Consider the following 22,387-nt stretch of genomic DNA (forward strand, 5'->3'; position numbering starts at 1 on the left):
AACTAATTACAAAACTCTAAGCATATATAAGTAAATATTTCTAAGCATAAATGACAATCAACAATACAAATCTAACACTATCTTTCCTTTGATTTCCTTTATTTTCTTTCTTTTATTTTGTTACTTTCATGGTGCACTGAAAGTTTTGTTTGATGATCTCTGTTTGAGCAGATCTGCACGATTAGAATCGAAGCGTCGTCGAGAAAACTGTTGCAAAGTGAGCTTCTCCAAAATTAAAATGGGCTCTTATTTGGGACAATCAGGAAACAAGTTCCTGTCCAAAAGGATTCAACGAGGAAATCCAGTCTAAATTCTTTTTCTTTTTGAAATGATGTCGTTTTGCTGAGCGTGGAAACGAATGCGACGATAATTTCCACAATCAGCAAAAGAAGGAATCACTGAGTGAATGAGTAAGAATTTTAAAATAAATGGGCAACTGACTGACTGACTTAACACCATTGTGTGAAGTCAACCCCCACCTGACAAAGGTGTGGATGTATCTCTGTGTGTGTCTCTGTTGCAGGAGCAGAAGGAGACCAGAGGAGGAAACTTGGGTCACATGACTATGTGAACTCTGAAAATTTAACCTTTTTAGTTTAAATTTTTCTGTGTCTGTGAATTTACCATGTGTGTGTCATTCACTACCTTGTGTTGCTCACAGAGATTACTGAAAGAGTGTATACACCTGCGCAGCGCTAACATTTACATTTCTTTTTACAGCCGATGGTTAATCATGTGATTTGATCATGTGATTTACAGCAGGACACAACTTAATGATGTTTCTCTACCACAGGATTACTGAGATTTTGTATGAAGAAAACTGTAGTTACAGGCTATATGTTGATGATGAAATTACAGTGTTGTTGAGAGAATGTTGGAGAAAATGTGAATGTAACAGGGGAGAAATTTTTTTTTTTCTGCCTGTCCCGTTTGGCTCTTTTGAATTCTTGTCTAAAGGCAAAGAAAGATGCCCAACGGATTTACTTTACCAAATTGACCATCCCAGCCTTGCCATAATGGTCCGTTTGATTCACCTTTTATTGTTTATTTTATTTTCACTTGCTGAATACGGGACAGACTTGACTGGAGGAAAGAAGGGGAGAAAGAAAGAGGGAAAGAGAAACAGCTGAGAAGAGGGACGGGGGAGAAGGGCAAAAAACAAAAACCAACAGAACGGGCAGAAAAAAAATGCATCTATCGATCACCTGGATCACCTGTTGAGAAAAAAAAAAGAAAACAAGCAGAAGAAAACAAGAATAATAGAATAAACAACATCACAATGATATATGGGAATATGACAGTAAATACTAAATATTAAATACTAAATACTTCCCCTGCCAGTAATTACTGGCAGGGGAAGTGGTGGTGGGTGGAGATAGGCCTCCAAACCTTGGAGGGCCCGAGATGTCCCCAGAGAGGTGGCGTCTGATACCCAACCTGACATATAGACACAGACATACAGGAACACACAGATACAAACATCCATTCCCACCCTCATGCTCTCATGTGCACTTACTCCACACTCAACCAACGTGGAGACAGACATAAAGAGACGTTGTATACACGATCACACTCCCCAAGCGTACTCTACGAACCGGGTCTAGGTACCCTTGCCCCTGGAGGGGGGAACTGCACCCAGACCCAGGTGGTGTTACCCTTTTCCCTGCGGTGGGGAGAGGCATATATATAAAAAAAAAAAAACACCCAGCACGCCCCTGCGGGCGGTTTATCCTTCAAGCTCGGGTCCTCTACCAGAGGCCTGGGAGCTTGAGGGTCCTGCGCAGTATCTTAGCTGTTCCCAGGACTGCGCTCTTCTGGACAGAGATCTCCGATGTTGTTCCCGGGATCTGCTGGAGCCACTCGCCTATCTTGGGAGTCACCGCACCTAGTGCTCCGATCGTCCCTTGCCCACCGATGCCTTCTTGTTCCAGTAGCCCACTTTTCGTCAGGGTGCCCTGGTTCCTCAACACCTGACGCGGACCTTGTTGATCCGGGCGACGTCCGAGCCGGCATGCCTTCATATTTATCTGTCTCGCTCATGTCTGCGGTAGGCTTGCTTAGCATAGGGGGTCTAGCCTTAGGACCCTTACTGGATACAGACGCCCCAGGCAGGAATCGAACTTGCGATCCTCTGTTCCAAAGGCGTGTAGTCTAACCACTACGCTATCCAGCTGCAATATATATATATATATATATATATATATATATATATATATTGACAGCTGTGATGTTCTTATGTTCCAGTCGGCAGCATTACGGTTACCATGGTTCATGGTTACAGGGTGATGCTCTCTCTCTCTGCGTGTTTCCTGGGTGAGAGAGCGCCTTTTTGTTGTTGTTGTTGTTGTGCTAAGCTAATAGGCAGAATATAAATAAATAAAATAAAATATCCTGGCTATAACAGTTTGGGTCAAAGTGCAGATGTTCCAGATGTTCTGAGTCTGTCTGTGTTTCATGTTAACATGTAGATGTTGGACCAAAGTGAAGCTTTTTGATGTGACAGCAGGAATGTGAAGTGTAACTCTGAGCTGTAGGAAATGAAACTAAACGGACTTTTTCTCCTTTATTTATAGGAAAGTGTAGGAGAGCAACAGATGAACAAGCGTTACTGTAACAGGAAACATCAGAGGACCTTTATGTTCATCATCATCATCACTGTTTCCTTGTTCTGTCACAAACACACAACACTTCCTGCTCTCTCTCTGATGGATCTGATTGGCTGTTTCATTCACAGGAGGTCAGGGCGTCACACAAACAGCTTTAACTGCACAACGACACACTTTAAATCATCTGCAGACAAACCTGTGTGTTTGATTTATGAAGAAATAATAAAGACGTGTGTACAGCTGTCCATGAAGCAGCTTCTCACACAAACTCTGACACTTCAGCCACTTTAAATCCTGCAAAGCTGCGTAATAAAGAGCTGTGACTGCTATGAGCTGCTGATGATGACTGCATGAAGCTCTCAGCTGAAGCTTCTTTCATTTATTTTAATGTTAATGTCGCCTTTTTAAGCCTGTGTGAGGATTTTAATGACACACATTAAAGGAGCTTCTTTGATTAGAACCAAATTCATGTTGATTTTCAGCCTGAAATGATAAAAACTTTAATAATTCTGTTTATAATCATCAACCTGGAGACTAATGAAAAGTATAATAGTGAAAAAAAGCCTTTATTATTTGAGTAATGCCTGAATCTGCTCAGAGACGGAGACAACACAGAGGTGTTGATGACAGTTTGACATTAACTGAATTAAAAACAAAGTGCTCTTATTGTGAAAATCTGCCTCCTACTTCTTTAAATCATTTTTATGTATTTTTTAACCTCACAGTGAAACATTGAGGCATTAATCTGACACAGTTTGATCAGCAGCTGTGTTTTCACTGACGTTTCACTTTGATTTGTTCAGACTGAGCAGAGAGGATCGGTTCTCTGTGTGCGCACTGCTGAGAAACACAAGCTCATTTCTGCTGTTTCATGAAAAGTGTTATGGAGGAACAAGAAGTTCAGCCTCTAAACTCTCAGCGTGAGGACTGAGTGAAGAGTTTCAGAGCAGAGAGTTTTGGCTCACAGCTTTTAGCGTCTACACAAAGAGACGATTACGCACTTGATCTGAGAACATCTCCACCTCCTACAAACAAACTCTCCTACGAGCAGCTGTCACAACCACAACAGGCAGAAGACTGGATTTCTTCAGGTCAGATTTCATGCAGTTTGCACTAAATTGTGTGTCACAGACTTTGTAGTTCACATTTGTGTGACTCGTTTAAATCTTCTCCTCCTGAAAGTGAAACTCTTACAAACACATCAGGCCACAACCTGCTGCAGGTTAATGATTGATCTGAAGGCAGCTGACCTTTGAGCAGGAACTTGTGAGTCTTTTATTGTGTTTGATGCTCACAGTGCTGAAGCCTGCAGACACACCCACATCATATTATTTGTTCTCAGGAGATAACATAGAGATTTTGGCCCTTTCTCAATTTGCGTACTTGCGTTCTCGTCTACTCGTGATACGTCATCAGTCGGAGACCAAGTACTGTTCCAATTCGAAGTACGCATCAAGCCGAGTTCTCGCTCCGCCCGTTTTATCGAGCATGCATCGGTGGTGAGTTGTGTGGACTTGGTACAGCTAAATATCCCAGAATGCATTTCGTCCAAAACTCAAACGCGGCAATGGCGGACGAGCGGGGCTGAAAACTTTTAAATATTACTCTTTCTGGGTCACAAAATAAACATTTAAGTTATTTCAAGCGAGAATGTAGCTGTGTAAACTTCAAATATCTGCTCGATTTATCAAGATATCATATATTTCCAAACGCGCTCCGACGTTTTCGGAGACGTCTGTGACCCGCCAGCTCCATAGCAGACAGCGAGGTCAAGGATCATTAGAGCCGGCGAGAACAGCGGACTCCCAGCACATCGTTTTCACCCCTTTTATTAAGGTATGTACACGTATGTACATGTACACTATTTTTATTAATAGAGATTTCACCACTGAGGTTAAACATGATATATAAGTCACTTAGATCACTTCTAAATGTTAATGTTTGGCTTATTTCAGTGTTTTATTTGTTCCTGAGTAAACCGGTTTGGCTGTGATTAAAGTTAAGCTTCATAACATATTACTCACAGTTAAATTAAGAGGGGACGGCAGTAAAAACTCTGGACCTGTGACATCATCAAGTATGCCGGTGTTCCAATTGTACAAATTGCGAGTCCGTGCTCCCGTTTCCGGCAAGTCCGTGCTCCCGTGCGGTCTCGGCAAATCCGGTCTCGCCGAGAACGCGAGTACATACTTGCGTACTTAGAATTGAGAAAGGGCCTCTGACTATATCGCTCTATCGGGAGGCACCAAGATGGCGGCTTGAACAGTCGTGTTTTTTTCAGGAGCTCCGAAAGACCGCAAAATTTACTAAGTAACTTCATTCTCTTTCCACTCGAATTATAACTATGGATGCCCAAAAGGTTATTAAGAATGCAAAGCTGCAATTTGTGCCATCAAACCCCAATGTTAAGACGTCGTCGCATGCTAAAGTCAGTGACCATGGCTATGCTAACACTGAAGCTGCCAACGTGGGCTTAAACAAGCGAGAACGGGGAGCAGACTCGGCGCCGCCAACTCCTTCAAAACAACCGCCAGAGGAGAAAAGAACAAAATCTTCAGAGAAGGAAGACGATATCTCCAATAAAACTATTTTTGAAGCCATTATGGGACTTGACAAAAAATTTGAAGCACAACTGGAGGATATCAAGGAACAAAACAGACAAAGTGCAGCTATGGTTGCCAGCTTGGCTAAGGCTGTAGAGTTTAATGCTGCAGAGATAGTTGATTGCAAACTGAAAGTTGTTAAACTGGCAAATGCGAATGAACAGCTGCTTAAAGACAATGAAGACTTGAAAAGAAGAGTGAGAGAACAGGAGCGCTACCGAATGAGGTGGTGCCTAAAACTGAAAGGGATGAAGGAAGACAAAGATGAAAACATTAGAGTGAAGGTTTTGCAAACGCTTCAGAAGATTGCCCCTGACTTGAACTTAGAAGAGGCCGTTGATATTGTCCACCGTTTAGGGAAATGAGTTGATGGCAGAAACAGAAACATCATTATTCTATTCACACAGAGGCGAATTAAAGAAGAGTTGTGGAGGCGCACCAAAGACTCTTCAACCTGCAAGCAAGAAGGCATCAGTTTCGCAGAGATGTTGCCGCAGGAGGACATACAAGATCGACAGCGCCTATGGCCTCTGGTGGAGGAAGCAAGACGTGTGGGTAAACGAGCCTACTTTCGTGGTCCACATGCCTTCATTGATGGACGCAAAGTTGAGGAAAGACAGGAGAACTAAAAATGACAAAAACTGAAATAGTGGAAACTTGTTAGCGGTCTATGGAGCTCAGCATTTAGTACTTTTTTTCCTTCTTTTTCTCACGTGGTGAGTGATATTCTGTCTATAGTTCATGTTGAATGTTAACATTTGTTTTGGTTCTTTAAATGTTAGGGGTTTAAGAGAATCTGTTAAAAGAAAAGCCTTATTTTTGTACTGCAAAAGTAAAAAATCAAACTGTATTTTTCTACAAGAGACTCATTCATCTGATAGTGATGTATCTTTTTGGTCAAACCAATGGGGTAGCAAAATCCTGTTTAGCCATGGCTCAACGAGGTCGGGGGGTGTAGCAATTTTATTCAATAACTTTCCCGGGGATCTTGTACTACAACGGACTGACTTGAATGGTCATTGGTTGATTGCTGTAATGAGAGTTGAAAGTTTGTTTTTCATTTTAGTCAACGTTTATGGATATAATAATGAAAGTCAGAATAAAATTATGTTAGAAGATATAACTTCAAATATTTTTGAACTTAAAGATCGATACCCTACAGAATACATTTTAATGGGTGGTGATTGGAACATGACTCCTGATGAATGGACTGATAGATGGCCCTCAAGGACAGGTAGACCACAAAAAAATAACCTAATTATAGATTTTTTGATAAATAACAACTTGACAGATATTTGGAGAGTAAGAAATCCAGGATTTAAGAGCTTTTCTTGGTTTAAACCAAATGGAGCTTGTAAATCTAGAATAGACTATTGGCTAGGAAGTGACATCATTCTTAGGCACACTGTAAAAGTTGTGATGTCAAATGCACCTCTATCTGATCATTGCTTTATTGAACTGTGCTTAGAATCGGAAATTAGACAATCAAATAAAAGAACTTATTGGAAGTTCAATGCCAAACTTTTACAAAATGAAGACTACTGCGACATAGTCAGAAAAATTATAAAAGATATTATGGCTGATCATCTAATTGTAGGCTATACCAGTAAATGGGAATTCATTAAATTCAAAATTAGAGAATTTAGTATTCAATTCAGTAAAACCATAAGTCAAAAGCAAAGAGAATATGAATGTAAATTATTCCAAGAAATTACTTATTGCTGTAGTAAAGATGATCTAAATACCCAAGAAAGGAGTAAACTTATGGAGTTGCAAACTAAATTAGATCAGCTCTACCTAAATAAAGCAGAAGGAGCTTTTGTGCGTTCACGGGCCAAGTGGATTGAGGAGGGGGAAAGAAATTCTTCATATTTTTTTAATTTAGAAAAGAGCAGACAGAAAAGAAATTTTATATCTTCTCTGTTAATTGATGGCATTGAATGTGACGACCCTAAAATTTTGGAGAATGAAACTTATACATTCTATTCCAATTTATACTCCTCACAGTTCTCCCAAGCAGATTGTGATGTCTTTTTTGATCAAATAGATAATCTGATCCCTAAAATTGATGAATCATTTAAGGAATTATGTGAATCTGACTTCAGAATTGAAGAGTTAGATGCATCTGTTAAGAAAATGGCACTTAATAAATCCCCTGGTCCAGATGGGCTTACAGTTAATTTCTTCCAATTTTTTTGGGAAGACTTACGGGAAATTTTATTCAAAGCTATACTGGCCAGTATTGAAAAGGGAGAATTGATGTCTAGCATGAAACAAGGATTAATTACATTAATTCCTAAACCAAACAAAGATAAACGACAATTGGATAACTTAAGGCCCATAACTTTATTAAATACAGATTATAAAATTTTCTCTAGCTCAGTTGCAACAAGGCTCAAACAAGGGGTTTCAAGTATAATTAGTGAGACACAATCAGGGTTTTTGAAAGACAGGAACATTCATAATAATATCAGATTGGTTTTAGACTTACTGGACTACAATGATCTAATTAGTGATGACAGTTTTATTCTTTTCTTGGACTTTTATAAAGCTTTCGATTCAGTAGAACATCCTTTTATTTTAGAAACACTAACTCGATTTGGATTTGGGGATAAATTTAGGAAGATAATACACTGAACAAAAATATAAACGCAACACTTTTGTTTTTGCTCCCATTCCCCATGGGATGGACGTAGAGACCTAAAATTCATTCCAGATACACAATATAACCATCCCTCCCAAACAGTGGTCACAAATCAGTCCAAATGTGTGGTAGTGGGCACATCTGCTATATTGAGATAATCCATCCCACCTCACAGGTGTGCCACATCAGGATGCTGATCTGACATCATGAGTAGTGCACAGGTGTACCTCAGACTGCCCACAACAAAAGGCCACCCTGGAATGTGCAGTTTTGTCTCACAGCAAAATGCCACAGATGCCACAAGCAATGAGGGAGCGTGCAACTGGCATGCTGACAGCAGGAATGTCAACCAGATCTGTTGCCCGTGCATTGAATGTTCATTTCTCAACCATAAGCCGTCTCCACAGGCGTTTCAGAGAATATGGCAGCACATCCAACCAGCCTCACAACCGCAGACCTCGTGTAACCACACCAGCCCAGGACCTCCACATCCAGCAGGTTCACCTCCAAGATCGTCTGAGACCAGCCACCCAGACAGCTGCTGGAACAATTGGTTTGCACAACCAAACAATTTCTGCACAAACTGTCAGAAACCGTCTCAGGGACGCTCAACTGCATGCCCGTCGTCCTCATCGGGGTCTTGACCTGACTCCAGCTCGTCGCCATAACAGACTTGTGTGGGCAAATGCTCACATTCGATGGCGTCTGGCACGTTGGAGAGGTGTGCGCTTCACGGATGAATCATGGTTCACATTGTTCAGGGCAGATGGCAGCTGAGAATGTCCCAGTTCTTACATGGCCAGCATACTCACCGGACATGTCACCCACTGAGCATGTTTGGGATGTGCTTGACCGGCGTATACGACAGTGTGTACCAGTTCCCACGAATATCCAACAACCTCGCACAGCCATTGAAGTGGAGTGGACCAACATTCCACAGGCCACAATTGACAATCTGATAGACTCCATGCGACGATGTGTTGCACTGCATGAGGCAAATGGTGGTCACACCAGATACTGACCGGTTCTGGGTCCCCAGACCCCCAATAGCGCAAAAAACTGCACATTCCAGGGTGGCCTTTTGTTGTGGGCAGTCTGAGGTACACCTGTGCACTACTCATGATGTCAGATCAGCATCCTGATGTGGCACACCTGTGAGGTGGGATGGATTATCTCAATATAGCAGATGTGCCCACTACCACACATTTGGACTGATTTGTGACCACTGTTTGGGAGGGATGGTTATATTGTGTATCTGGAATGAATTTTAGGTCTCTACGTCCAACCCATGGGGAATGGGAGCAGTAACAAAAGTGTTGCGTTTATATTTTTGTTCAGTGTAGATATACTGTATAATGATATAAATAGCTCTGTGTCATTAGGCTATGGCACTGGTAAAAGGTTTAGCGTTAAAAGAGGAATTAGGCAAGGGTGTGGAAGCTCTCCGTTGTTGTTCATAATGGTTGTGGAGATGCTCGCAATTCTAATTAAAAACAGCAGCGTTGTTGGAATTGAGATTATGGATAATCTTTTAATAATTAGTCAACTTGCAGATGACACTACTCTTTTCTTAAAAAATGAACATCAGATCCCCCTGGTAAAACAAATAATCACTACATTCTCAAAAGCTTCAGGCTTAAAGTTAAATATAAATAAATGTGAATTATTGGCATTAAAAGAGTGTAATTCACAATCACTGTACGATATAAAGGTGAAGAAGGAGGTAAAATATTTGGGCATCACAATTTCAAAAGATCACAAAGTCTTAGAAAAAGTAAATATTTTAGATAATGTTGACAAATGTAAGACAATCTTAAATAAATGGTTACAGAGAGACATCACAATTTTTGGAAGAATATTATTAACCAAAATGGATAGTTTATCTAGATTTATATATCCAGCTTACTCTTTATCAATATCGAATAAAGTTATTAAGACAATTAATGGCTTGAATTTTAATTTTATTTGGAGGAATAAGTGCCATTATATATCTAAAGATGATTTGGTTAAACCATACATTGAAGGCGGTGGAAACGCAATTGATTTTGATGTAATGAATGGTGTTTTGAAACTTAAATGGTTAAAATCCTTCCTAAATAATCCACACTCCATTTGGTTTTTTATACCAAATAAGGTCTTCAACACACTGGGGGGTATCGACTTTCTCCTAAAGTGTGACTTTGAAATTACTAAGCTACCTGCTAAACTCTGAATTCCATAAACAGGTCCTTCTTTATTGGAAAATGTTATTTAAACATAATTTCACTCCACATAATAGCCCAATTTGGAACAATAGATATATGCTGATAAACAGAAAATCTATTTTTATTCAAGATTGGTTATCAAAAGGTGTTTGGGCAATTGCCCATTTTGTAGATGAGGAAGGACATGTTCTAGGACATCAAGATTTTTGCCAGAAGTTTAATATCCAATGTTCTAAAAGTAAATTTAATCGGGTTATAAAATCCATTCCATTGTCACTTAAAAACATAGTTGTAAATGATATAATATATTCTGACATCTCCCCCAAGTTAAGGCAATTATATATAGATGGTATTCGATTTTGTGATGTTAAATACAACAATAAGTTTCTTAGATCTTCATTAAGGAGTCTTTATTCTCCAAATGTACTTAGACGTAATTACATATTAAAAGATTTCCAAAGGGAAGAAATTGAAAAAATAAGAACTGATTATATCACCTTCCCTATCCCCCCTAAAGTCCAATTTAAAATCTTGAATAAAATTTACCCGACAAATAGACTCCTTAGTGATAGATTCAAAATAGAAACAGGTAATTGTGCATTTTGTGAAACAGAAGAGGAGGATTTGGATCATCTATTCTTTTTGTGCAATTTTATACAAATATTTTGGTTGGATTTTCATACCTGGCTTTATTCCAGTGGGATTCAAATTACCCCATTTACCCTAAATATGATAATGTTTGGAGTGTTTTTGAAAGAAAAGAAAGCTAATTATGGTGTTAATGTGTTATTAATCTTGTGCAAGCATTTTATACATAAATGTCGTTTTTTTAAGACTAAACCAACACTAGCTTACTGGAAAAACGACTTAAACCTGTTGGTTAAATCTTTGACTTTAGTTAAGTAGAAAAAGGCTGCTTCTTTTATTTCCTTTATAGAAGATTTTGATTTAGTGAGTTAATAATTTGTTGAATTATGTGACCCCATCTTTGTATTTTATTTTCACTATGCATGAAAGTTCCTAATATGTAAGAAAGGTCTATTCTCTGAATCTGTAATATATGGTGCATTTTGTTTGTATGTTTATATTACTAATAAAAAAAATAAAAATAAAAAAAATAAATATATATATATTAGGGGTGCAACGATACTCAAAATTCACGGTTCGGTTCGATACTTTGGTGTCACGGTTCGATATTTTTTCGATACAAAAAAAATGTTCATGCCTTTTTAATTTGTCATTTATTAAAATTATAAATATATATTTTAACACAAAAGTACAGTTTTTAAATTTAACCCTAACCCTTGTGCGTGTTGTTTTTTAGCTCGTCATATTGCAGCCACAGAAATTCTTCTGTCCATGAAACCATAAAGCTGCACTTTCTTTTTGCCTTATAGTCTGATTTGTCATAACTTCTCCGTTTTGTGGTAAGCTTTTCTTTGGCTGTCACTTCTTCACCCTGACCTGTCTTATTTGGCTCAGCAGAACTAAAATATATATCCTGCTGCTTTTACACGCGCACTCACATAAGCTCAGCGATTCTCTGCGCGATCAACCTCTCACATGTTTAAGCTGCGGGAGATTTCACTTGTCATGTTTGCATAGTAAGCTAACAATTAATAAGACGATGTCAGAGGAATTGGTGCACAAATTATCATCACTCACAGATCAGTGCTGTCGCTCTCTATACACAGTTCGCGCGATTGCAAAGTGAAAGCAAAAAAACAAGCGCAAATTCAAACACGATTTCAATATGTCACATATTGACAGTGGCTCACCCAATGACAAAATTACCCAGCTACATTTCTGAAAGAATGCAAAAGCATTGACATATATTTTTCCTTCCTACAATAGCCCGACAGGCAGGGCAGAGATAGCCCCGGGACATCGGGCTAGCGATATTGCGAGCCCTGTATCTGATTGAGGAATCACTCATCTTTGGAAAAGAGAGTTTATTACAGAGAAATGTCTCTTTCCAAAATAAAAGCTATACTATCCGCTTCTTCTGGGCTATATTCTCAGCAGCATATTAAACATATCAGGTCTCCATAAGGAGAATCCTGTGCTAACAGCTGTCTAAATGACTCGGCTAAAGTTTGTAGCATGCATGCTTGTTGTTTTTGTCTTTGCACTAGGATGATGTCGGTGTAAATGTGCAGTCATATTCGTTGTGTTCCCACTAGTGCTTTCAGGTTAATCTCGTTGAAATAACCTTAACGCCACAACACGGCAAATCTCCGTTAACGAGCTACCCTATACAGAGGGGCTAGACGGCCAACACGTTAACGAGCTAACTGCGCTAACACACTAGCTCCCACCCATGTAATTGAACATTGCATGGCACATCCAACATACTGTTTTACTTTAGTCCATGACTCGCTTACCTTCAGGGTCATACGTCACATGAAAACCAAAATAATTCCAAACGCCAGATCTGAATGAGGGTGGGGAGGTCCACTTCTGTCTCGCTAGCTTGCCCTGCGCTCTTCCTTCTGACCATGCTGTCTGTGTTGAGTGCTCAGTGAATCTGCGTTCGACTACTCCGCCTAGGCTGCACTCTCGAGCCTAGGCGGAGTAGTCAAATGCAGATTCACTGAGTGCTCAACACAGACAGCATCGTCAGAAGGAAAGTTGATAAAATAAATTACAAATTTTGTATTGTTCTTTTTTTTTTCTCCCCTTTGGTTTTCTTTCTTTCTCTCCCCCTCTTTCTTTCATTCTTTCCCCCTGTCCTATCCCACAGTCATGTCTGTCCCGTTTGCAACTGAAAATAAAATAAATTCATAATTATAATAAAGGTCAATCAAATGGACCAATATGATGATCCACTTAAAATAAATCCTCTTGGCATCTTTCTTGGCCTCAAGACAACAATTCTGATGGCTATAGATCCAAACGGGACACAAAAAAAAAAAAAAAAAAAATTGAAAAAAATTGTATTGTTCGATACATATGCGTACCGAACCGAAAGCACTGTATCGAACGGTTCAATATCGATACGAATATCGTTGCACCCCTAATATATATATATATATATATATCGCTCTATCGCGATAGCGCATGTTGATGATGTCATCAAGCTGTGCCTTTTTTGGTCTAAAGCATCGCAGCGGCTACGCTGGTCGTGTCCAAATTCATGGGCTGCATCCTCCTGAGGACCCAGCCTTCGCGGTCTACGTGGGCCGGGTCCTCAGAAGGTCGAGTAGGCCGGAAGTAAACGGCCGTGAAATTGGATGGTCTAGCCTTCAGATTAGCGTCACCGCTGTCTCGGTGGAGTTTAATAAACTCAGCCGTCTGCTCCTTGCTATCTAAAATATAACAGGACACTGGCGTAAATTCTCGACTGTCTCATACTTCTGTTTAATCAGTTTTCTGTTTCACGTTTAGTCAGCTGTGTAAAAACCAAGGAGGAACCCACCCGGGGGATTAATAAAGTTTTATTTTATCTAATCTAATCTAATAACTTTAATCTTAGCCAAACCGATTTACTCACGAAGAAACAAAACACTGAAAAAAAGCCCAACAATAAAATTTTTAGGTTGTCTAAGTGACTTATACATTACGTTTAAATCGAGCAGCGATAGTCCGCGGTGATCTGAAAATGATGTGCCGGGAGTTGTGCCGTTCTCGGCCGCATCAGTAACCCTCGAGCTCCCGGCTAGCTGGGTAGCAGACGTCTCCGAAAACGTCGAAGCACTTTTGCAAATATGCGATACCTTGATAAACCGAGCAGATATTTGATGTTTACACAGCTACTTTCTCGCATGAAAATATGTTAAAAGTTTATTTTGTGACACAGAAAGATTAGTATGAGTAATTTTAAAACTTAGTAGCGGCCGCCATTGTTGGAAACTGGAGTTTGGCTGGGCCGCGCTATGAATTCTGGGATATGGTAGGCCACGAAGGACACACCCGACCCATCCTTCAAATTCGGGGAAAAGGAGGACGCATTTGTCGGCTGCATTCGGAGGAGTCTACGAATTTGGACAGCCTTCGGCACGTCGCTGTGACGTAATCGGTCTACAAATGCGGCCTCAGGAGGATGCAGCCCATGAATTTGGACACGACCAACCATTATCCTCTTCAAATTATGGCGGGCGACAGTCATAACAAAGAGATAAAGCACTTTTGAAATACGGGGAAAGCCAAAAACTGCACTTCCTCCACTTCCGTAACATTGATTCATTAATGTTGAATTCTCTCGCAGCTGCTCTATTCCCATGTTGTTGCAGTATATTAATCAGAATCAGAATCAGAATACTTTATTGATCCCTGGGGGAAATTATTTTTTGTTACAGTGCTCCATTTTAAACCAACATTAAGACAAGACAGACAGGCAGGCAGGAATGATTTACTGTGTCGTTCAGTGGTGCTTTTCGGTAACCTCAGTCTCTCACTGAACGTGCTCCTGTTACTGACCAGCATGTCATGGAGTGGGTCGGAGGTGTTATCCAACATTGTCTTTATCTTGGACAGCATCCGCCTCTCTGACACCACCTTGAGGGAGTCCAGCTCCATCCCCACAACATTGCTGGCCTTACGGATTAGTTTATTAAGTCTGTTGGCATCTGCGACCCTCAGCCTGCTCCCCCAGCATGCAACAGCATAGAGGATCGCACTGGCCACAACAGACTCATAGAAAATCCTCAGCATTTTCTGGCAGATGTTGAAGGACCTCAGTCACCTCAAAAAATAGAGACGACTCTGGCCCTTCCTGTAAAGTGCTGTGGTGTTTTTAGCCCAGTCCAGTTTATTGTCAATGTGTACTCCAAGGTATTTATAGTCCTCCACAATGTCAACACTGACCCCCTGGATTGAAACAGGGGTCAAGTGTTTCCTGGTCTTCCTGAAGTCCACGATCAGTTCCTTGGTCTTTGCCACGTTGAGCTGCAGATGATTCTGCTCACACCACGTGACAAAGGAGTCGACCACAGCCCGGTACTCTGTCTCATCATCCCTGCTGATGCATCCAACCACCGCAGAGTCATCAGAAAACTTCTGAAGATAGCAGGTCTCTGTGCAGTGGCTGAAGTCTGTGGTGTAGAGGGTGAAGAGGAAGGGGGAGAGGACAGTCCCCTGTGGTGCCCCTGTGTTGCTGATCACCTTGTCAGACACACACTGTGGGAGACGTACATATTGTGGTCTTCCTGTCAGGTAATCAACAATCCAGGACACCAGAGAAGCATCCACCTGCATCGCTGCTAACTTATCACCCAGGAGGGTCGGCCTGATGGTGTTGAAAGCACTGGAAAAGTCAAAAAACATGACCCTCACAGTGCTCGCCGGCTGGTCCAGATGGGTGTAGACACGATTGAGCAGGTAGATGATGGCGTCCTCAGTTCCGAGACGAATCATAACTAACCTCGTATTGTGGATGGATGATTTCAGTTGTTCTCCTGACTGAAGTTTGGCCCGTGTACAGCATCCTGCTATGCGATTGCATTTGTCCCTGACCACCAGAATCCCTCACGTTAACTTTTATCGAGTGGAAAAAAAGTTGGGGTTCATCCTCCAGCTTCACTGTGCTAATGTTATGCTAACATAGCTGTGTCGCTAGCAATCACGTAGCACAACATTATATACCAGGTAGTCCAACTTCAGTAACCCTGCAAACGCCACTGCTGTTTAGTTTCCTGTCTTTATGTTAGAAGTGACAGCAGAGCTGTTTGAATTAGTTTCAAAAATCTCAGTCAGAACATGCTATGAAATGTTTAGGTGGAAACTAGCGAGCTAACTTCCTGTTAACTTCTAACTCCATTAAATTTAATAAATTCTGTTTTCATGGATGTTAAACTTAATTGTTACACCTGGTAAAGCAGCAATGCTGATGATTTTATTAAAGATGTAAGAATTTAGACCGTTTTTAACTCTTAGTGTTCGTTTGACTTTGGGACCTGAAGCGGACAGAGTTTTAGACCCAGATTACTCCGCGAAGCTCCTCACCACGGCAGCCGTAATGCTCTGACAATCCATCAAGCAATGCGGCTTCGTAGCTTACCAAAGTTCTACTAAAACATTTTTTAACAGATTTCTGCACGCCCAAATCGGTTCGAGGTCAGTAAGCACAACCAGAATTCATACATAAGACACACTCTTGATTTTTGAGAAAATTAAAGGATTGTAAGTCCTTATAGTGTGGAAAATATGTTATACAGAAGAAAAGAATATATCGCGATATATATCGTTACCGCACATGCTTCAAATTATACCGCGATATGGATTTTAGGCCATATTGCCCAGCCCTAACTCCCAATTTATTTACAACATTTGAAACATACAGTGTAGCTCCGTCAAAACACTCCAAGGCCAAGTGAAAGTGCTGAGAGGGAAAAGATCATGATTAATGATTTATTTAAACTCATAACTGGGTGCAGCAGCTGAGCTTTGACCTGTGAGCTGCAGCTTAAGCTTCTTTTATGGTTCAGTGTTTAATGTGTAAACTGTTTATCACTGCAGAGACGCCTACAGGCTATCTACTGTTCAAAAGTGAATTGTTATATACAGTGTGGCAGCTGACCTTTGACCTGTGAGCTTCAGCCTCTTTGCTGAGTGTTTAATGCTCATCTATTGAAGCCTGCAGACACACCCACACACCATCTGATTCGTTCTCAGGGTTGTTTTCTGTGTGTTGGAGTTGGAGCAGAAACCTGCTGCAGGTTAATTATTGATCAAATTAATATCACAAAAGGTGCAGCAGCTGACCTTTGACCTGTGAGCTTCAGAGTCTTTGCTGGTGTGAAGTGTTTAATGTGACGCAGCCTGCAGACACAGACGACTGCTGACGGAGAAGAAGCAGAGGATTTTCTCTGTTTCTACACAGACCTGGTCCAGACAGCAGAGAGCTGCAGAGTGAAGACGTTCATTGGAAGAAGAAGCTGAGTAAGTTCAACGTCCTCTTTGAATCCTGGATCAGGAAGTGAATATTTGGTGTTTAAATAAGGTTTCTGTCTTTGACTCAGCCTGCTGTCACTTTGTTTCAGAGAGAAAAGGAGATTTTAGATTAACTGGTGTTCCTGCTGCTCCAGCATTAAAGCACAGTATAGGTGACTGCGCTGATGCCTGTTTATAATTTCACCAAAGCTAATAAACTGTTGGCTAAATTTTCTTGTTTTCAGATGTAAACAGAGGTGAGAGGAGGAGATAATAAGGATTAAATATTATGCTGAATAACTAAATTCTGCTAGTCTGTGACGTAACTCCCAGCAGCATCGCCTCATTTCTTTGACCTTTAACATGAGTTAGCTTAGCTAGCAGAGCAGCTATCTCTGCTGTCTGTCATGTGACCGAGTCAAGTGTGTGTAGTAGACTTGTTAGCATAGCTAGCAGGCTGACAGAGGCTAGCAAACTGTGTGAACACTTTGTAAGAGGTGAGCAGTGAAGGATAAGGAGCTCCTCCAAATGCTGATAATGCACTTAACCTGAATTTACTGCTTGTTACATTATATGTGATGTTCAGTCAAAAACAATTACTTAAATTAACATTATTATTAGTATTATTATTATTCATAACATGGCTCCCTACTGTAGTGGTTTGAACAACTGATCTGTGGTTATTGTGTCCCTGCAAATTCAACAATGCGCCTCAATGCAAAGCATCAAATAAACATTTTTATTATCAAGTCATTCGACCTACTGGTTGAATCACCGTAGCTCTGACAGTGAAGCACACTCATTTTTATTGGTAGTCACCTTGTGAGCAATGTTCCCTCTAAGCTGCGCACGTGCGCAATTCAACCTGCCAACACGGACGATGATGCAGTTCTACACTGCAATCATCGAGTCCATCCTCACCTCCTCCATCACCGTGTGGTACGCTGGAGCCACTATCAGGGACAAACAGAGACTGCAGCGTGTTGTGCGCTCTGCTGAGAAGGTGATTGGCTGCAGACTCCCATCTCTGCAGGACCTGTACACCTCCAGGACACTGGGGCGTGCAGCTCGGATCTCAGCTGACCCTTCTCACCCTGGACACAGTCTGTTTGACCTGCTCCCCTCAGGCAGGAGGCTCCGGTCCATTCGCACCAGAACCTCTCGCCATAAGAACAGTTTCTTCCCCTCTGCTGTTGGACTCATGAACAATAACCGTATGACTGTCCCCGCCACAAACACAGGACCCTACGCTGTGTCACTGCATCATTCCATGTTTGGCACTGATCACCACCTGCACTCATGTATATATCTTTCTACGTAGCACTTTTAATTCTTATTCTCATGTATATATCTCATGTATATCTCATGCACATATCTTTCTACGTAGCACTTTTAATTCTTATTCCTGCTTTTATTTTTTTCATGTCTATTTAAGCGCAATTTATGACAGTTTGTTTGCACTGAAGCACCGCAGCAATTTCCTAATGTTGTAAACCTGCTCAACATTTGGCAATAAAACCCTTTCTGATTCTGATTCTGATTCTGAATTGCGCACTGTTGGCACGGTCTCTGCGCAGAGAAAATCTGTGTTGCGCACACAAAAAGAATTCTAACCTGAATTGAAATTAAAGTAAACCAATCAAAACATGGCATTTAGTTGTTAAGAAACGGAGTGACGGCGTGTTTGAGATGTGAGAGATTTGAGGCGTTTAGAGCAAATCTTGTGTAGTTAGTGTGTAGTTAGTGTGTAGTTAGTGTGTAGTTAGTGTGTAGTGTAGTCAATAGTGTTGTTGTGTGTGTCAGAACAATGAGGCGACTGCTGAGTGTTACAGGTGTTACAGCAGTGACACATCTGCTGCTGTCAGGCCTGCAGGTATCAGGCTGTTGTTCTCCTTCATCTCATAGAGGACAGGAATTATTTTTTGGAGCGGCACAAATAATTTGTGTGGCATCAGATTTGATGCAGAACAGCTGATTGTTCTGTAAATAGTTTGAAATGTTTATTTTAAAAAAACACCTTGGCTGCATTTTTAGGTAAACAGCTGCAAAAAACTTTGTTTGCATAACTCAGTTACTTTTTTGAAGAAGTAACTATATAATTAACTGCCCAACTGTCAGGGGTTTTGACATTTATTTTCACAAGTAAGAGAAAATAAGACACTTGCAGACCAAATCAGAGAGTTTTAAGACATGCGCATGGGTGTGTGCCTCTCAGCAAAATCACACACACAGAATGCATGTCTTGTTCCTTTATTTATAGGGTAAGAAACTGATTACATAGTACTTCCTCTTTTCAGTTACAGGAGGAGAGTTCAGGCATTATCTCAACCTGTCTGACCTTTCAGACTGGGGTAAAGAATACAGAAGTTTATCATGCTTATCTGACATCACAGATACTAAAAAAGAATACATTGCGTTTGTGTTAACAAATAGACTCAGTTACGTGAAAATATATGAACACTAGAAAATAAAACACACTTGATTATATTGTATTTGAATATAAAGCACATTTGATTATACTTGATCATATTGCATAATAAAAATCCTCTATCACCAACATTGGTCATTATTTACTGTATGTTGCAGACAGAGTTACAGACTCTCTCCCAGACCACAGACTCATAATACAAGTCAGAGCTTTATTTAAAGAAAGTTGTGTTTTCAAAATTGGAGTTCAAGTTTTTTTTTTCCTTCCAATAGTGTTAACATACTACACACGTCATGAACAAGATTTTTTTAAATTTTCATTGTAAGTGGGCTAAAGCAGTTAATTAAAAGTAGTCCATCAACTGAAAGGTTTAAAATGTTCACACGTGTTGGACTGACTGAAGCTTCCAGTCACAGTGACTCAGTGTGTGTCAGTGAATGCATCGTGTGTGCTTCAGGCTCCACCTAGTGGACTGATAGCAGAGCAGCTGATGAATTTGAAGAGTGTGGCCTTTTTGCACACAGCCTGTAAATGTCAACAACAAAAGGAGTGTGTAAAACATGTATATTGTAGTGATGCAGTGTACTGTGTATATTTATATGGGCAGTATGGAACATGATTATTTGGAAATGCCTAAAATGGAAATGATCATATACTGTGAGGTGAGGTGTGGACAGTGGTTGTGCTTTTGTAACATTGAGGCAAGGACAGTGATTAGTGTTTAGGGGACACATCATTGGTTTTTGTTAAAAAGAAACAGTTTCTCCACTGTGGCAGGTCGTAGGCGATTTTTTTTTTCTAAACTGTCTCTAACTCTCACTAACCGCAACTCTCCATCAAACGCCCACATTTTGTCTGAGGGGTTTATATCGCTGTCATAGCTCGCGGCAAAGTTCGAACCGCTTCCTGAACCAGTCACGTGGTACAGCCGGGCAGCGAGGCTTCGGACGTCATCATTTTCAGCTCCTCCCATAAATGAAGCAAGCCTGGATACGCGCTTCGCGGAAACGCCCCCTCCATTACTCGACACACGCTTCGAAGCCTCGATACAGAACGTCACATCACTAGTTAAAGCTGAGTAAACACTGACCCCAGACCAGCACCGTGATAAAGTGAGCTGCTGCTGCTGAACTTGAACAGGTAACAAAGTGATGAGCAGTCAGGCTGCAGGTTTCTACCTGTTCATGTTTCTACAGTAGAATCACTTTGAAGTGTCTTTGTGCTGTTTCATCTTTGATTTGTGTTCATAAACACTCAGAGAAACATCACGTGACCTCATCAGGATCTGTGTTGGTGTGTGGGGCTGTACCTCAGCTTTATGTTGTTACATGCTCATTTGTTCATTTTACACAGTAACATCAAAGTAATGTTATGAGGAGTAATGAAGTAACGTACTCCATTACTTTTAATCAAAGTGTTCTGTGTAATATGTGTAATAATGACTGTTTTGAGTAATGACCAACACTGATCACAACAAAGAGGAAATGCCTCCAACATGCACAAACATTTGAGCCACAACATGCAGTTAATGTGCACAAATGTCTTTGATATGCTGCTCAGTGATGGTGGTGACTGTCAGAGCAGAGCTACTGAGAATCAATAAGTAATATCAATGATGGGATCAGAATCACTAAATTCTTCTCATCCCTGTCAGTATCATACATGTGCTGTATAATGTGATAAATGTAGAGGTGCTGGCTGTTCTCTCACTCTGCTGTTTAGCTGTAAAGGACGCCTCCCTGCCTTTGTCTCATTCATGACCTTTAATAGTCTCTTCTAACATGCAGAGATCTGTATGATCTGTTTCATAGAGTCTAACCAGCCTGTACAGGTAACAACAACAGTCACTGCATCACTGACACACAAACGTCATCTCTGTCAATAACAACATTCATACATGGAATAAAAACACATCAGTGGATCATTGCTGGAGCTGATGTTTGTGCTCCTGGTGCAAAGGCTCTCAGTTTCCTCCTTGAAATAACATCAGTGGTGGGTCAGCGACATGCTTTCTTTCCCTCTCAGGTTTAAATATCTGGGACTCTCCACCGTTTGGTTTTACAGCTGAAGAAGCTTCTCGGATGAAACGTCTTCCAGAAACTTAAAGACGTCTCTTTTCTCTCCAAGCTCCTTAGATCACATGACCTGGATGACTGAACCTACAGACATATTGACCTGGTTTCTAGGTCACATGACAGGTCAGAGGTCAGCGACTGTAACTCAGTTCCTCCTGTTAATGTGAACTCACTGAGTGTTTGTGGTTTACCTCTCAGACTGACTGAAGACGATGATGGAGGAAGAGGAGGACAGAGCAGAGTCTGCAGGGTCCAGCTGTCCGTCTGTGAGGAGTGACCGGTCCAAAGGTCGACCTCCAGCCTTCAGTGGTGAACCTGGAGCAACGAGGTCAGAGAGCTGAACTCACTGAGTAACAGAAATAATTCTGCACTGACATTATAATCAGTGTTGACTCTGGTTGATTGTCTGACTGTGTTTGTGAGCTGAGAGGAAATGAAAATGAGTTTGTAACAAAAATCAGTTTTGTCCAGTTTTCCTGTAAAAAGCTGAACTCTAATCTAAGAGGATGTTACTGACAGGAAACAGCTGCATTATCTGCAGTCTGTGTGATCACAGCTGCTTCAATCATGTTTGTGTCTGCAGAGGTCAGAGGTCACAGTCTGCAGGGTCCAGCTGTCCGTCTGTGAGGAGTGACCGGTCCAAACGTCGAAATCCAGTCTTCAGTGGTGAACCTGGAGCAACGAGGTCAGAGAGCTGTGATGACTCCTTTACATGTTTGTGTTTCCTGGATAAATATGACCTGAAACATCCTCAGATTGTTACAAAGATTCATTAAAAAGAAAACAATGAAAGAGAAAAGATCCAAATGTTCGACTTGGTCATTTGCTGTTTGAGGACAGTGATGCTCATATCTGTGGGGAAAGTGTGACCTGAGTGGGTTCATGTTTGTCTTTAAAGAACAGAGCTGCTCTGATTCTCTTTGTGTCTGATCTGTTAAACAGTCTGAGAGGTCACAC

The 22,387-nt window shown here is 40.9% G+C and overlaps 1 long non-coding RNA gene across 1 annotated transcript; it reads left to right on the forward strand.

Moving 5' to 3' along the window:
• The first annotated feature begins 19,969 nt into the window (after window positions 1–19,969).
• LOC145424897 (uncharacterized) lies at window positions 19,970–22,229 on the forward strand. The gene is made up of 2 exons (XR_013905733.1): window positions 19,970–21,758; window positions 22,014–22,229. It is a non-coding gene; the product is annotated as an uncharacterized LOC145424897 (long non-coding RNA).
• Window positions 22,230–22,387: the final 158 nt, after the last annotated feature.

Source organism: Astatotilapia calliptera, chromosome 3, assembly GCF_964374335.1.
Source record: "Astatotilapia calliptera chromosome 3, fAstCal68.1, whole genome shotgun sequence".
Taxonomy (NCBI): domain Eukaryota; kingdom Metazoa; phylum Chordata; class Actinopteri; order Cichliformes; family Cichlidae; genus Astatotilapia; species Astatotilapia calliptera.